Source organism: Cryptomeria japonica, chromosome 2 (assembly GCF_030272615.1).
Source record: "Cryptomeria japonica chromosome 2, Sugi_1.0, whole genome shotgun sequence".
Taxonomy (NCBI): Eukaryota; Viridiplantae; Streptophyta; class Pinopsida; order Cupressales; family Cupressaceae; genus Cryptomeria; species Cryptomeria japonica.
The window spans coordinates 152,881,288-152,899,081 of record NC_081406.1 but is presented as its reverse complement, the minus strand read 5'-3'; the positions used below and the strand labels follow the sequence as shown (position 1 = coordinate 152,899,081).

Here is a 17,794-nt window from a genome sequence, read left to right as displayed (position 1 = left end):
TTCATCCTTCTGGGTCTTTAAGCATGTGATTTGTTCATCCTTTTCATAAATGGTCTCAATATCCACCTGAATCACTGTGCTTAGTAAAGATTGTGATCTCATCTTTTATTGCAATCATTGATCAAGAATATTTTGAATGCATCTAAGTACAACTGACTGCTCATTATGTGAATAGGGCTGCTATCAGACCTTGCCTTGCACAAATCATTCACTGTTTTTTGTGCATATTGATTCTGCATTGGATCTCCTTAACTGGGTGATGACAGTGAGGTATATCTTTATTATCTTGACTGCTGCTCTAACTGTCTATAACTTCATCAATGATTTGTTTTCATCTTCACAGACTACTCACTGCTTCAACTGTATTATTTATAGCACTGTCTTCATGATCTTTTGGACTGCATAGTGTTCACGGTACCCTAACCTTACACTGCTATAAGTTTCGAACACTGTCCTTTGGCTCTTTGTTCTAAATATTTTGTCATTGACTGTTACCAATGTCCTTAATTAAGGCTGTTATGGAGTGATTTCTCTGTACCTGACTGTGGCAGTCATGTATGACTACAATCAGTCATTGCTGTATGACTTCAGGAGCCTGTGACCTGTAACCTGTAACCTGGGACTGTCTTAAGACTGCACTATTGACGGTTTTGGAGGTGACTCATGGCTGTCATTGTTTGATCATTGGTTCTCAGGCTTGTTCCCCAAGTCTTTCATTGTATTAGCCATGAATTGAAGGACTGAAATTTGCTTATGGCAGTGGTGCATTCCTCTTTGATGCCTTTTAGTCTGATGCCTTCTTTCTTGGGTCTGCCCTCTACATTTGACAGTGGCCTCTAACATTGAACTGCTTATTTGAAGTTTGTTACAGCTCCTTTGCTCCTACAGTCCTTTCAAAGGCTTAGGACTGCTGTTAAGTGAATGGACTGCTATAAGTCTATTCAGTCAAATTGTGACTGCATTTATTTTTTATGCTCTTGTGCCATTAACTGCACACTATGCTTTGAGACCTACTATACTTCTTTAACTGTACTTTGTCACACATCTACCCCTTTTAACAGTCATAAGACTGTTTTTCTTGAGCTGCTGTGATACAAACTGGGACTGATCCTTATGATGGAAGCTTCTTTACAACCCTGACATGCCATCCTCTCATGTCCATGATCATAAGAAGACTGTTCTTTGCTTATTTTACTTGGTGTTGATGTGTCTTTTGTACATGACCAAACACAGAATAAAATACCTAAAGGTACCTTATCCTCTCTTGAACAAAGTTTCCCGATTGCTGAAGATCTCGCTGAAGGATTAGTCGGAGTAACTCCAAGGTTCTGATATGTAGGTTCTTTACGTGTGGATAAGCTCTTTGCGGTACGATGTGATTTTGCTGGAATTACAAGGGGACTAACTTTCAACGACCTGAACGTTTGATTTGCTTTGGATATTACTGGAACGTGGAATTTCACTGGCCCTTGATTTTGAAAAAAAGGAAAAAGGATAAGGGTTGGAATGGGATCTATTTCTAACAATAAGAATGTAAGAGCAATGAATGACCTTTGATGAAATTCTAAGTCTTGCTTTGACATCCTAGGATCATCTCCACAAGATTAGTGCGATCTTCTGAGGAAAGCTTTATGATGTTTAGATCATCGCTACAAGCATGGACACCGTCAAGTTGATGCATATCAATGAAGAAGCGATAATTGAAGTGAAGCTTAAGCTGAATGATTCCAATTGACTACACAAGGCAAGTCTGCAATCAACAAACCGCTAGTAGTATGGATATACGAATTTCACTGTTGATCATACAAATTTCGTCTATTCATCTAATAACATGAAATCAAATTTGAGAAGTATAGAGACCATGCAAATTGTTGAATCGATGCATAGAATTCACCATTTTTTCAATGAAGTTTACAAGTCTTTTGCAACAATATCTTGGCAACAATCTTTGCCTTCTCTTTCTACTCTACTCTAACTATTTCCTACTCTCTGACTATTCACTATGAACTAGCTATTAACTATCCTCTATTAACCTTTACAAATGAGGAGCCAGGGCTTTATATAGAGAACCCTTTACAAATAGACGACTTTGATTGACTTAGAATAAATGGCTAGGATTACAAGATAGAAACCCTAATTAGGGTTTGTTACAACAAACTTCCTTAGCCAATTAGAAAATTACATTCCCGGAGCGAGGACCAATAGGAAGTAGGGGTAGGTGCACCGAAGTTTGTGCCGCCTCTGATGAGTCAGGTACATTGAATCTGGACATGCTGAGGTGGACCAATCTGATCGGAGGAATGATGATTGGGATGCCACCTTGTCTAACGCTCGTGACGTGGTTGATCCTTTTCTATCTCTGACGTGATGAATGATGTACTTCCTTTGCTTGATGAGGCTTCCTTCTCCAGTAGCATATCTCGCTCTGAGGTGTTGGCAAAGCCTTTCTTTGTCATCATGTGGTAGAATGAGGTCTTGAGGCTAACTTGAACTCCTTGAACACTCCTAGTCTTCCAACGCTTTAGAAGCACCTTGAGTCCTCCTCCATGCCTTTGAAGTGTCCTTGATAATGATGGGACTGGAATAGATCGTCCTTGTCTTGGCCTAGTCTTCTTTCATCTGCAAAACAAACCAAAAGATGATTAAGGACACATAATAAATTCATTCTAACATAGCTTTTTCTACCTTAAATCATCAACAAGAAGATATCAAAATGAAGTTCGCTCAAGATTCTCCCCAGGGATAGGCCCTATAAAATTTTTGCTCTGGACCCTTTGGAAGGGTTAGGAGCAAAATTTGCATTTTAGCTCAAATTTCATCATCTCCTTGCCTTGAACTTCTCTTGACCTTTGAATCGCTTTCTCCTGAAGACATCATTGATTTGACCCCCAAAAAGACCAAAAAGAGGATTTCGCTCTGGGCCTAGGCCAAGGATAGGACCTATAGGGAATTTCGCTCTGGACCCTTTGGAAGGGTCAGGAGCGAAATTTGCATTCTTGTCTCAAATTCTTCTCATTTCTTCATTCCAAAATACCTCCTAAGACAAGCACATCCTAGCCTTCTCTCCACCAAGTCCTAGGAATCCATCTCTTAATCTCAATCATGGGCAAATTGGGTGATTTTGGGAATTTCGCTCTAGACCCTTTGGAAGGGCCAGGAGCGAAATTCAAGATTTGCTTGATTTCCTTCACCTAGATCTATCCTTCTCACTTTCTATACTTGGACTCTCATCTCTGGATCCTTCCCCTATGAAGACAACACTTTGTTTGACCTCAAAATGGCATGAAAGGAGAATTTTGCTAAGAACCATGGCCAGGGACAAGACCTGTTTGGGATTTCGCCTTGGACCCTTTGGAAGGGTCATGAGCGAAATCCTTGTTCTAGCTCAAAATATTGATCATTGGTGGCCACAATCCATTCAAAGGCACACCTAGGGGTCTTTCCAAGCTCATTTCACCCTGATCCACACTTGGTTAGACACAAAAATGGAACGAAAAGAGGGATTTTAGGAATTTTGCTCTGGACCCTTTGGAAGGGTCAAGAGCGAAATTCACCTTCTTGAGCTTATTTCATCATTTTTCCACTTCAAATCACCTCAAAATGGCAAGGACATATCAATCTATTCCTATCCAGGCCATAAAAACCAATAACTTGACTTGTTTTGAAGGGGAAATAGGTGTTCTTAAGAATTTTGCTCTGGACCCTTTGGAAGGGTCAGGAGCGAAATTCTCCTTCTAGGCCAAAATCCTTCACATTTAATTCTCCTTCTAGGCCAAAATCCTTCACATTTGGTTATCACTAGCAACTCAAAGCCATGCTTAAGGAAATCTCCAATCCCAATTCACCCTGACCCACACTTGGCTTGGCAGAAAATTGAGAGAAAAGGGAGGTTTTGGGGAATTTCACTCTGGACCCTTTGGTAGGGTCAGGAGCGAAATCCACCCTCTAGGCTTGACTCTTCATCTTTTCAAATCCAATCTTCCTTGCAAGGCAAAAATACACTCCACTTGCATCCATGACATAAGAATCAATGTCTTGACCTCATCAAAGATGAAAATAGGAGTTTTCAAGAATTTCGCTCTGGACCCTTTGGAAGGGTCAGTAGCGAAATTTCTATTTTAGGCTAAAATCCTTCACTCCTTCACTTTTAGTCACTCCCTAAGGCAAAAACATGCCAATCCACTTGCCAACATGTCTTAGAAACTAAGAACTTGGTTTGAACAAGGAAGAAATTGAGGTCTATGGGGATTTTCACTCTGGACCCTTTGGAAGGGTCAGGAGCGAAATCCATGTTCTTGGTTGGTTTCCCGCTTCCTTCATCCAATTCTCCTTCAAACTTGATCGAATTCAAGCTCCTTTCTTGTCACTTAAGTGAATCTACCATCAAATTAGCTCAAGACAAGGTCATTTTCATCATTTTAGGCAAGATAGGGGGTCAAACTAAGGATTTCGCTCTGGACCCTTTGGAAGGGTCAGGAGCGAAATTTGACATTTTGGTCTCTCCGTCAGGATTCATATATGGAATATAACATTTAAGTATAAGTGACATTATAATGTCAGGATGTTTGAGAGTGGTTTCGGACCTCCAAGAGTTATAATGCAAAATCTAGTTTTTGGAGGATTCTTCAATTTTCTAGACAGTCAAATTTCAGGATCAGGATGACATTCCAGACAGCCAAATTTCAGGAAATTTGAAGATCAGGATGACATTCCAGACTTCATCACTCACCAACTTGACCTAACTCAGATCTTCAAAGAGGATATTCACTCACCAAGCTTCATTGACCTCTTGAAACTCAAACAAGACACTATTAGCAACAAGAGCAAAACTAGGCCTAAGGGAGACTTTCAAAGAAACCCCAACCTGGAGCACTTGCTGACTCCCCCTGGCTCAAGTAGAGCCTGCTATCTTAGTGATCCCTCTAGCAACACTCAACATGCAAAGACTAATAGACAAAACCCTAAAAGACCTAGAAAACAAACCCGAGAAGGCAAAAAGTAGGGGTCCCCATTTGCAATGGGGCGATGTGTGAATACGTCACAACACTTGGTAAGGCTGCCTATTGTGGCTTTTCATCATTTTCCTTCAAAAATCTACACAATGAAAACCCATTTCTCTTGAGTGTTACTAGACTTGATAACTATACTATACTTTACTGAAATCTGGTTCTTAGACTGCTATAACTGGTGACCACAATTTCCATTCTCTGTCCTTAATGACAGTAAGCCCGTGACCTTATTTGACCTTACACAGTTATACCTTGATTGTATTTATGCATCAATCTAGCACTACTCAAACTCGGCTCATGCTGCTGTCACAACACAGTGACTGTGATTGCAATTTGGGGTTTGACTGCTACAACTTTCTTTAGAGAACTTCATGACTGTTCTGTACTCCATGCTGGGGTTATATTATGCTGGCTTTAGGCATAAAAGCCTGAAATATGGCTATCTCTGTGAATGGACTGCCCGTGGAAGAGTGATTGCATTTTTATGGACTGAGATCTTGAGGACCGTCACTGTCTCCTTTATCCATTTATGATAAATGTATTAGGTATTGTCCCTGCATCAGAATAAGTTGGGACTGCTCTTTACTGTTTGATCATTGATGTGACTGTCCCAAGCTTAGGGACTCTTCAATCTCTTCTCTTAAGAAGACTATAACTCTGGTTATTTGTTGTTTTGCACCAAACTTAGTGATATGACTGTATCCTCTAAGGCTGTGAGTGTTGACTACTACTTAGCAACCTTCAGTGTCTCATAATTTATGGACTGCTCTGAATAGACTGGTCTTCTCTGGGCATAGAATACTTTATGTTAATTACACTATGATAACGCCATATCTAGCATCTCTCTTTGTGTAAAAGACTGTATTTATACCCTGAATGACTGGGACAATGCTTTAAATCCTTGTAGTTGCTCACTGTATTAGCTGGTGACTTTACAAAGTCTGCCCTTAACCTGTCAAATGATCTATGTGCACTGAGTCTTTCTTGGATGATGACTTTGAACCATGTTTATGCTCACTGTTTTGACAGTGATATGACACTGAGCTTGTGTCATTCCCTTGTGTTTTGGCACCTATTCATCAAAATTGTTGAGGCTTCTCCTATAGAGGTTGTTTGACACCCTCAACCACTGAATCTCTGTACATCATGAAGCTTTATTGTTCCCTTTACTGTCATTCATTGTCCTTCAAGCGTTGACCTGTAGCATGGCCTTCCATGGGTGTACAATGCATCTTTTGTACAAATGGACTAGAGCCAGTCCTTATGTATTTACATGACCACTGGAAGGTCTCACAAGCCAAAATTGGTTAAGGGCATTTCAACCCTCAGGTGCTCCTGCACCATACTCCCCCCAAAACAAAGAAGTCAAGTGACTGCGCTCGACAGCAAGGAAAGATCAATTCACGACTTAAAAAAGTTTGATTCAGGGACTCAGGTCGCTTCAGAATCAGGTTTATGCATCCACTTGACCAAATGTTCCATGTAGACATGATGTCTAGTCTTCTTGAGAATGCGGGAATCCAACACTTTCTGAGCCTGAGGCATGGAAGGAGAAAGTAATGGCAGGTCGGCAAGTGACTGTTGAACATCTGAAACTTGCGCATCCTCCTTGGGAAGTTGTCCCTTGTAGACAACCAAATTTGCGATATTGAAAATGGGAGACAAAGCATTATCAGATGGCAAATCAATCTTATAGGCATTAGAGCCATACTTGGCTAAAACTTTACAAGGGCCTATTCTCCTCATTTGTAGCTTATTGGTGTTGGTTGAAAATTTTGTGCACTTGGGGAGATATACAAAATTGTGGTTTCAACCACATCGTGTGAGTAAAACTCTCCTAATTAAGGGAAGGCTCCCCCTATCTAACTACAACTTTGAAAATAAAATAGGATGAGACAGCAATCTTTCTTCTTCTTTCAAGAAAGACAATATCCTTTTCTCTTCACAGAAAAGTTATAGCGATTTTATATAAAACAACAGTAACAACTTTCGAAATGAAATGAGAGAAAGGAAATGAAGTTTCTTGAAAGCTCAAAGGCTTCCGTCACTTCCTTCGGGACGTGACAGCAATATCAAGCTCAAAGACTTGATTATGTGAAGTCCTATCTACCCTTTTCTATACTAATGTTATCAAGAATAAATTATAACAACTCAAAGACTGCAATATCTTATTCTTTTCTACATAAAACAATGGGAAGTAGTATAAGCTCAAAAACTCACAGCTATTTCTCACAAAATCTGCTCCTAAATTCTCTTAAGAATAAGTGAAAACACAAAGATTTACAACTTCTCTCAACAAAGTATTTATTTTAATCTATATTAACCTCAAATACTTGCAGCACAAAGACTGCAAATCAAATGCGATTAAGTTCTTTAAGAAACACTTGCAAGAAAGATAATATAGAACACAAATTCAAGAATGTCGCACAAAGACTCAAAGCTTGAGCAATTTCCTTCTATTCCTTTCAATTCTTGAATTTACACATGAAAGCTTAAAGACTTCTTTGATGTAAATTTGGCAGAGTTTTTGTTTGCTTTCCAAAAGATAAAGATTACAATAGACCCCTCAAGTATTTATAGAAGAGAAGCTTGAGAAAAAGGTGGGAGGATCCTAACTAACTTGAGAGATTCTCTCAACCACCAAGACTTATTCAATAACTAACTAAGACTTATTCCAACTACAGCCCTAATTGAACACAACTTGTAGTTGCCATACATGTAATTACAAAAGTGCGAGTAATGACTTAACTTGCATTTTACAAAAAGACTTTTACATGTAACTTGTCAAAAGAAAAAACTACAACTAAAGATTACAAAAGTGGAAAAAATACAAACTACAACTAAAGATTACAAAAGTGGAAAAAATACAACTAAGTGTTGAAAAACACTTAAGCTGTAGCACGTGAAGACATGAATCCTTCAAACTTCTGGATGATCATTTGTAGTTCAGCGGGATCCGGTTCATGGGTGTTCTTGGCAACAACCATGGTCTTCACAATAGTATCATGGCATCGGAGGAGTGTAGAGCTGTTTTTCTCCAGGATGGACTGGAATTCATGCAAAAAGATTTGGTATTTCATCAACATTTGAATTGAAGCGGCCGAGAATTGTTCGCTCCTCCATTCATTATGAATCCTCATCTGTAAATCAGCAAGAACTTCTTCTTCTAGAATCAACTCTCCGTCCTGACTTAATATGTTGTAGGAGGCCTTTTCACAATGAGAGACAATATCTTGGAAAACTTCACCTCGTAATCTCATTGTATCACCAATCTCCTCAATGAGGGATTTAAGAACAAGGGCCTTATTTTCTAGAAGCTCTTCAAATTCCAAGTATATGACCCTGGAAGAGATGATGGCATGTTCCTGTAGAATACTCAACTATTGTTGAGGCATGGTACGCCAGATTGTCAAACTATCTTCAACACTTTCCAGATTCTTTTTGAAAGTATCGGAAGTCTGATCCAGTTTCTTTTCAACGGTTTCCAACTTAGACATCATCTGAAAAGTTTCTTTCATCACTTGTGCACATGGATCATGAAGCTGATCAACCCAGGAATCCAATGCTTGTACCTTCTGAGAAGCCCTTTCCACTCCATGAATTGATTCTTGGGAACCGGAAGAACCTATGGAGTTACTCCCTTCAGCAGCAGGTTTTGTGATTTTATGAACAACTGCCATAAGTTGTCGGTTTTCCTCTTCTAGCTTGTCTTTCTTTGCTAGAAGTTCATCACACCGTTGTACCAATGAAGCTACAGAAAACTGAGCATCATGTTTAATTACCTCATGCATTTGCTTACCCAATTCTATCCTCGTAACTTTGTAATTAGCAGCTGACATTTCTTCAAGTGGCTTATCTGCAATGGGTTCAACAATTTCAGCTACCTTCATCTTGTTGTTGTCAACAGTTATTCTGGAGATAGTCTTGGCCTTTTTAGCAACCTTGGATCTAGACTATGTAAGTTGCTGATAATCAAAGGCATCAGGTGAGATTTCTTGCTTCTTCCTTTTTGGAGTAAAAGAACTAAGCCATGGAAGTAAAGCCATCAACTCTCCTTCAGTAGCAGTTGTAGGTAAAGGAGAAGTAGTTTCTATTTGAATAACTGTGGTCATCCTAGGAGGAATATTTGTTTGGATGGCGACCACAGTTTGCTCAGTTACCAATGGGCATGAAGATTGCCTCATAAATTCTTCAAAACCAGAAGTGGAGGTATCAATCTCTGATAGATGGATACAAACAAGAGTATCCTCAGGAGCTTCCTGCACACTCTCTTGTTGATGATCAGGAGGTGGCTCGTATGCCGAAATAGAAATGGCATTTTGAGGAGATTCATCAACAAGCAAGTCAGGAGGAGAAAGGGGCGTCTCAATGGTAACTGGTGGAATAATCTCATGAGGCGAGTCCGATGCTGGAGACTTGGGAGCATCATCAGATTGTTGCCTTTCTTCTGGATTGTCCAGATCGATCACTTGAACATGAAACCGTGACTTTTCCTTCCCACAAACTGTCACCTCCTCAGGAGGAAGCACTACTGCCCGACTAACTCGCAATTTGATCCTTGTGCCCGAAGATGATGCGCCTTCCTTGTTGTCAACCTGAATATCAGACTTATGTCCAAGAGGCCCCGTAGAATCATCTTCTTTTCCAATCTTGATTTTTATGAGTCTAACAACATTACTTTTCAGCCAAGCGTTGGTGTTAGCCAAGATAGGCTGAAATGTCTCAAGAATGGATATGCACTCCTTGTGTGACCATTGGATTAAAGGAAGTGGAGCTTCCTAAACCCTTCATGAAATATATTCAGGATCAAGTGCGTGCCCACTGTTAATCATCCCTTGTGGAATATCCACCAAGTTCAAATCAACAACTTGCTCAACAATGAGCCTGCAGTAATCCATCTTCAGAATGTCGACCTTTGTATGGAGATCGACCCAGATATCCTCAATGCGATGCATGTGCACGAAGGATTTTTTGATCTTCTCCTTCATACCCCGGTAATCAAAATCAGCTTTGGACTTAAACCTTTTGAGCTTAATTTCTTGCATTTCAGTCTCCATGGCCTTGGTTTTAACGGATGTGACAAGAGACTACCGACCAATTTTTAATGGGTTTGTTGTAGAGATCCCCATTCCAACCTTATGTCTGACGGACTGATGAGTGTGGGCAACCATGATCTGTCTTCTCAACTCCATAATAATGATCTTATCAGTTGGGTATCTAGGGAGCATATATGGTTGCCCACTATAGCATCCGATTCTCATATAGGTGAAGGTCGGGAATTGTAGAAACAAGCATTCATACTCACTCACCCTTTCCCATGCTTCATCTGATACCCTTTTGTTCTTCAGAGTTCTGTCAAATTGGCACATGAAGTAACCGAAGAATGCATCTTGGACTCTTCTGAAATGCAATCTGCTGGGTCTCAAAGGTAACTGATCATAATATTCCTGTTAAGGCACAAATTTGCACCCTACTAAACTATAAGTTTAGCAATCTGGCCTAACATGGGATTCACTTCTGCATGTGGGAAATGCGCAACTTGAAATGAAACCTTCGGTTCCTAGGCCGGTTCCTATTGGATAATCACCTGATACTCTCTAATATTGGACTAATTTTTGCAGGGTAAAGGATAAGAAATTACTGAAATGGTACTTAAAACTGAACTAAAATTAACTAGAACCTGGTGATGCACCAAAATGTGAGAGATAAATAATAAGAAACTGATCTCAGTCTGCAATATTCTACTTTAATTGATAAACACTTCTTTCCTATTATACGTTTGCATAAGTATTTCATAATAAGGTCTTGAGACGAACCAATGAGGAAATAATAATGTTTCACTCAAAAATTTTGAACTTTAAAACACATACTATGACCTGCAAACATACATACGTTCCTATATTAAGGTACTGACTGAGACAAGTAAACAAGGAGTAATATGACTCACAAATTTAGCTTCATCAATCATGCTTGTACACAAAAAATTGGAAGGATAACAAGGTTTGATTCCATAGAAAATCGCTCCAAAAGATGCTGTTTCATATATCATATCTCCAAATCTGAGTTACAGAATCTGTGCAAAAGAAAAATGCTAAGGACAAGAAAAAAAGTCTCTCAAAACACTATTCTTGCATAAATCTGAACTCCCTCCAAATGAAGTGTCTTCAGGCATTAAGTACAAAAACCCCCAACTGATTGGGTCGGATGCAAGAAAAGTGCCTCAAAAAGAGGAGTCTAGAAGACACCAAAGAGGGCTATAAACCTGGAAAAGTCTTCCTTAATAAATAACCAACCCAAAAGATCACTAGAAACAGCTTCAAAACACTTAACCAAGTAATAAAAGCTCCCCAAAATGGTGGAAAAGTCCAACTTCGACCCTTTACCTAAAAGTGCTCCAACCTCCCTAGATTCACTCCATTTGGTTTCAAACAACCTCATGTTCCTATAAAAACGTTCTTGTCTCCAAAATTATCTCAACTCCTTTTGAATATTTCTCAAGTGGTTATGCATGATCCTATATGCTCTCCTTATGTCTCCAAACTGAAAAGACTTCTTCAATGAGAGCCTTATCTCTCCTGAATTAACTCCTCCTTCAAAACTAAGTCAAAAGACTTAGTCTCCTTCTTGCATATGGATATACCTTTTACATTTCGAATAATAATATTCAATTACAATTTATAATTGCATTGTAATTAAATACCTTTTACAAAGAAATACCAGCTTTTTAACCAAGAATGAAAACAAAAATATAATAAAAATAAAACATATTTGATATATTAATAAACATCTATTTTATCGAATATGTTTGATTTTTATTATATTGAATATTTCATAAGCCCAGCGGACTCGAGGGAGAATATAAAAAATGACAAAGGGTTTTTTGTGAAAACCCTAAAAGCTTTACACTCCCATCGCATTTTTCTCATTTTGCAAAATGAAAACAACTTAAGAAACTCTTCGAGGGTTTGAGAACCTTTGGTGCTGCCATTGATGTCCTGATTTTTTCATTGCTCTACGAAATCTTTGATGAAGGATATATGTTTTTACTGGTGTTGCTGCCCAAGACAAATTTGATTGCAGATTTTTAAAACAACCCGGGTTGCGACTGTGTATTAAAAGACTTTTCTTGAAGGCATGCTGGAGTTTTCTGAATCTTCCTTTAAAAAACAGGTCCCATTTTCTACAGGTATGAAACGGCTCCTTAGCTGCTGCATTCTCTGTTAATATGCCATTGTTGGAAGTACAAAGAGGGTTTTTTTTTGTTTTTAGTTATAATACATCTTCTCTTTTGTTTCTTCGAGATCTCAAATCTGTGTAAAGCCATAAAAAAAAAACCCATTTTGTGTGTAGCTTACAATCATTGCATTTCGTGAGAAGACATTTTTGTGAAGAGTATTGTCAAACAATTCTCGTGATCTGTCTGTATTTCACATTTTGCATACATATTTACCAGGAAAATAACGTGCTGTGTCTGTTGTTCACATTTTGCACGCACATCCATCAGGAAACTTGCAACTACAACATCCGAGAAAAATTATCGGACTATACCCTTGTTCTAAAACTCCCATTTTGGCACAAGATGGGAGCACAATGACAAAATGTGAAGAGCCTGGCCATACACCCACCAATTGCATTTGCTAACAATATTCAAGGCGTTTCTAAAGAATCCATTTTGTCCATACTCTGGAATCATCGCATTCCATGATACCGCATGAATACCAAGAAACCTAAATTACAATACCAAATAATTGACACATGCTCCTATCCAACTCTGAATTCCATTTTCCTTCTGATCTAGAAGTACTGTTGCTTTCTCTTCCATGTCTCAACGGATAACTCTGTCCATATTGAAAGATAGCATCATGATCTTGGGCTTTTGTTTTCTTTGCTTCATCTAAGCTAAGCAAACGTGCAACCATCATCTCCCTTCCACCACGAATAGATAGCCCATTATGCCTACACCGTCTTTCAAGTTCTGCAAGAGGAAGACTTGACAATTCTTTAACCGCTGCTCCCTTTCCAATGGCCGGTGCAGCATCTTGATTTTCTTTAGTTCCTTCTAACACATAATTGCCGAGCTCTTGTAAACTGCTAGTGCCCTTAACTAGTGGAGCATCTCCACGAATTGAATGAAAAGGTGAAACACCTGAATTTCCAGGCCGCAGAAAAGTAGCTCTCAGTCCACTCACATAAACATCTGAAAAGAGAAACCAATCTGACCAAACCTGGAGAACTTTCAAAATACGCTCCTTCAAAGCTTCTGCAGTAATCCGGCTAGTGATGGCTCGATATAAATTGTTAAAACTTTCCATAATATCAGGTAGAGTTGCTTCAAACTTTGTACGATAAGCAGATGCATTTTTTACAGGTGCACTGCTGTTATGAAGAATGTCAGAAACCAGCATAAGCCTTGCCACTTTGATCGGAAGAAGGGTTTCCTTCAGGGTCAAAGATTCAGTAAGAACCTCAACTACCTCTCCTGTCGCATCAACATTGTCCAAGGCAAAACCCATAGCTTCTTTTATCTGGCTTCTTTCTAAGGTCAAAGCTCGGAGCATGTCTTCAAACTCATCTCTCTGACTCTCAGTTAGTGGGCGCTCCAAGTCAAACCTTCTGCTCCTTCCAGCGGCGTAGGTGGTACCAGAATCCCTTTCATGCTCTGGATTCTTTCCTGTCTGTTGTGGTAACTGTGGCGGTATCCACCTGAAAAAATGAATACAGTCGCCATACATAGTAGCTATGCTCCTTGGGTCCAAGGTCAAATAAGAAATCGAAAAGTGCATTGCCACGTCCCCTTTCCATTATTGCTTGTTCAAAGGAACATCCATCATCGAGCACATACATTGCCATGGTGTCAATAACATGCCTTTGATGCTCATCTTCTGGAGGAATAACCCCAATGTCAGGAATATTTGGAGTTACAACCAACTCAGACACCTGACTTGTTACACCAGAAAGTGATGGGCAACCAGGATCTGACCATGTAACTGTATGACCCTCTTTATTTCTGACAGCCATGTGACCTGGGGGTGGTGCAAGAAGAGCTTGAGAAGGAATCGTCACAGATTTACCCCATCCAATCTTTAGTTCATACTCATAAACAACAACACCTTGCATTTCATCCTTTGCTGCCTGACCATCAGCTCTGTTCATAAAAGCAACAAAGCCACAATTGCATTGCCGTCTATGCTCCTCTTTTGTTCTTGGCCACATTATCTTGACACTGGCAATAGGGCCAAACCGACCAAAGGTGCGTAAGAGGAAATTTTCATCCACCTGCGGTGACAAATTTCCTACATAAAGATTAGTTGTCTGAGGATCTCCATCATCAAATGACCCCAACAGTCTTCCATTTGAATTGAGCTCCTCTGGAATTTCATCAAAATGACTTACAGGCATTGAGATTTTATTTGGCCTTCCTTCTTGTCGATGCTCACGATCCTGATTGCGTTTTATCCTTGTTAAATTTCTGGCTTTGGCACATGCTGGGAGTGTGCTGGCAAATGTGAAATGATTCGTTTGGAGACCTGTTAGTTGCATTTGGTAAGATAATGTGACTGGTTTGTGAAGGTACCCATGTCTTCTGTATGCTGTAATAACTGTATTCATTTTACAAGCTTCTCCCAAACTTCAACATAGATTGAATAACAGTGCAGATTTCCCTTGCTCCAATTAGTCATAAAATGCCATTGCTACCTTATGTCTCCTGACTGTGCATTTTGATCTTATGTAGAAATGAAGTTCGAGCACGGGCTCGTGACACCCATTTCATTACCAGCTGATTCTGATTTCATTGAAGTTCATTGTTTGAAGATGCATTAAAAAGAAAACTCAGATACTCTGTTTCTATACCAACCTGTTGCATTGAATTGTTTATCTTCACGATGTAGTATTGCCCCTTTTAAATACTGTAAGGTTTCACATTGAAATAATATGTCCCTTAAAACAGTTTATTCATTAATATTTTTCTTTTTATGCATATCATGAATAGTAAAGTAAAAGGTTTCATATTTAAAACAAACATGTCCCTTTGATACTTCAGTTGGTTTCTTCATCATTCCACTTTGATATTCTGAGATTAGTTACTCTAAAGGGTATGTCGGTCTCATACCCGAAGGGAGCCTCAGTCAGGGGCACATGCCAATTAGAGTAACTAATTATCTGCACATGAAACAAACACATTAGCATAAACATTTCTTTCTCCTGAAGCAGTGATTTGTGTCTTTATCTTTCCCGCCCTTTCAAAACAGAAATATGATAGGCTATGATAAATGATACGTTGTAGGATAATCTTTCATTGCTTAGATCTGTTGGATCTAACACCTCTTCTCTTTTGTGCAGGAAAGTAGGGGTTTTTCAGAGTCTGAAGGTCGAGAAAACATTCATAAGGGCAACGGGGCAGCCAATAACCAGTCAAAGCAACCCAAGGCAATGACTGGTTATCCTCACACTCACTATTTGATTCTATCCTTTTCTGTTTTGGATATGTAGGAAAGATAGAAATGCTAAGCTCGCGGCTTGTGTGAGGTTTTAAGAAACTCAGTGTATATAAATATGCTTCAGATGCATGAACTCAATTTGTAATCTATCATTGTTCAATACAAATGAAAAATACGCCTTTTTCTTTTTAAACACTGCAATGTACCTTTTGTTTTGCAATCATTTGATAAATATGCATCCTTTGGCTAAAATTACATGGGTAATGAAATTTTAGATAACAATTCCCAAACTGGTATAAGCGAGCGATCACCCTTGGTAGAAAGACCTCGAAAATGTCTAAGTGATGCTACCAAGTACACCAAATATGAGTTCATGTAGAAAGTCATGGTGGAAGAGACTGCTGAAAGTTGTTCACACAAGGCATCGCTGATGACTTCTCCCCATGATATATAATGGGATTGCCTTATGAACATGATGAACTCGTACATCCAGGGCTCAATGTTCAAGGCCCATTATTCTGTTGAGGAGGGTTACGATGTCTCCTATTTCACATTTGAAGTCAAAGCGGTACAACTTAGCCCACCTTGAGAAGGCGGCTCGTGGCTCATGGATCCACCTATTGATATGTCGTTTACAGTCTTTTTCCCTTTTCACATAATACTCAACTGCACTCTCTTTGGATATTTCCATGTAAATAGGTTCGGAAGGTATTCAAAAAACTTTCTCAATTGTGTCTGCATCTAGGCAGATTATTGCTTCACCATCATCGTTTTTAATGATTCTTGTCTCCTTGTCAAAGTGATGGGCGCAAGTGAGAACAAATTCAGGTCTCCTTGTCAAAGAAGATGCGTGATGGATATGGCTGTCCAACAGCCGCTGCATATTGCTATTTTGTGGATCCTCAACCCTCTTGACAAACTCTGACATATCCACATGCCCTATTTCTGTATCTCTTATGCGATCCAAAGGAGAGGAAGCTTGGGAAGGCGCAACTTCGTTTTGGTACTTGTCATATTTGTACTTCATCTTTTTTGGAATTGGTGATGACGGTAAATCTGACATTGATTGGCAACCTGGAATACTGTGATGAAGACTTAAAAGTGTTAAGGCAACATCATATTCAGCTGCAACTAACATTTTTCCTTCTTCAAATGGGAAAAACTTCGACTCTTGCACTTCACGATTTTTGTGAGAGAAAGAGGGGAAATAAATGGGAATGGGGAAATCTTGATTTTGACCAATTTCGGATCTTGGTGAAATTTTTGCAAGTATACAAGTTGGAAAAAGCATACATGCAATCGGATTTGTAAAACCCGAATGCAAGTACACTTGTAAATTTGCAAATGGAGAAATGGATGGAAAATGAGAACTAGACTTGTGGAAAATGACGAGAATGGAAAGTACGGACATGGGTGACATGAATGGATAAAAATGGGAAGATACGGGAATGTCAATTTCATGAGAATGGGAAGAACTTTGAATATGGGTATTTCTAGCCAACTTGTAATCGGGATTTAAAATCCCGAATACAAGTAAAGAGGGAAAAAAGGGGAAGAACAACACAATCCAAAAATTGCTTATGAAGGGGGGAAATCTCTCTCACAACCAATTTTAGGGGCAAGAACAACATATTTACAAATTTACAACTAGAAAGGAAAATAAGAAAACAAGAAAATGAAACAAGAAAAGAAAAGAAATCATACCTTGCTTTAATCTGAAATGCCTCTTCAAAAAGATGAAACAATCTTTGAAAGAAGAAGACAATCCATTAAATAAAGACAATCCGCAATGCCAAACCCTTGCCACGTTTTTACAAAAACGTCATAAACTAAAAAACGTGGCAACAAATCCAAATAAAATGGCCTGAGGGGTCGAATCTTCATCCACCTTCAACGCCTAGGCAAGAGAGGCAGAAACGACTTTGAAGAGGAAGGATTTGTGGCATTTTGTGAGAGACAAACGTGATTTTTGGTAAAAACGTGTTTGCATTTTTGACACCAAGAAACCAGCAATAAATCGAACTCCTAAAACCCTAGAATGGCGTGAAAGATGTTTGCAAATGCACAAGAATAGGGAAGAATCCCAAACGCCTCTCCTTCCTAAAAATCTCCACAAAAATTGCTTGAAATCTTCAACAAAAACGTTTCTCCTTGCTGGTTGGGTTTTTTGAAGGAAATAGCAAGTTCGAATTTGCATGTATTGTTGAAATTCGGGTTTTTTTGAGAAAAAAACTAGCTTAAAATGCACTTTATCTCATTCCTAGGCAAAATCGAGCTTTTTGGGCAACATGACAAGTTTAAAATGTCACTTTTCCCTCGACAAGGCAAAATCGGGTTTTTAAAATG

The 17,794-nt window shown here is 39.1% G+C and overlaps 1 pseudogene; it reads right to left on the bottom strand.

The window, feature by feature from the left end:
* Window positions 1-12,736: 12,736 nt before the first annotated feature.
* Window positions 12,737-14,618, bottom strand: LOC131043668 (protein RRC1-like; annotated as a pseudogene).
* Window positions 14,619-17,794: the final 3,176 nt, after the last annotated feature.